The 253-nt window shown below is 39.9% G+C and overlaps 1 long non-coding RNA gene across 1 annotated transcript; it reads right to left on the bottom strand.

Moving 5' to 3' along the window:
* LOC114578920 lies at positions 1-253 on the bottom strand. The gene is made up of 2 exons (XR_003699832.1): positions 132-253; positions 1-30 (listed from the first exon to the last, which is right to left on the bottom strand). It is a non-coding gene; the product is annotated as an uncharacterized LOC114578920 (long non-coding RNA).

The following is a 253-nucleotide window of genomic DNA, read 5'->3' as shown; positions in this document are numbered from 1 at the left end:
AAGAACATTCACAAGTTCCCCAGCAAGGCCCTACGAAGGATTAGGAAACATTTACATATAATGTGAATGTTATATTGAATGCATAATAACTCTCTCACAAAAGATGGAGATTGATTGAAAATGGTCGGTACCTTATTTTCCTTTGTGAAGAAGGTATGTGCAACCCCCTTCTTCCCGGCACGTCCTGTCCGCCCTATTCTATGGACATAATCTTCAGTCGTCAAAGGGAAGCTATAATTAATCACCACTTCAA

The sequence above is a fragment of the Dendrobium catenatum genome, unplaced genomic scaffold (assembly GCF_001605985.2).
Source record: "Dendrobium catenatum unplaced genomic scaffold, ASM160598v2 original_scaffold_220641, whole genome shotgun sequence".
NCBI classification, from domain to species: Eukaryota; Viridiplantae; Streptophyta; class Magnoliopsida; order Asparagales; family Orchidaceae; genus Dendrobium; species Dendrobium catenatum.
The sequence above is the reverse complement of the archived record's forward strand: the minus strand, read 5'-3'. Positions and strand labels throughout refer to the sequence as shown.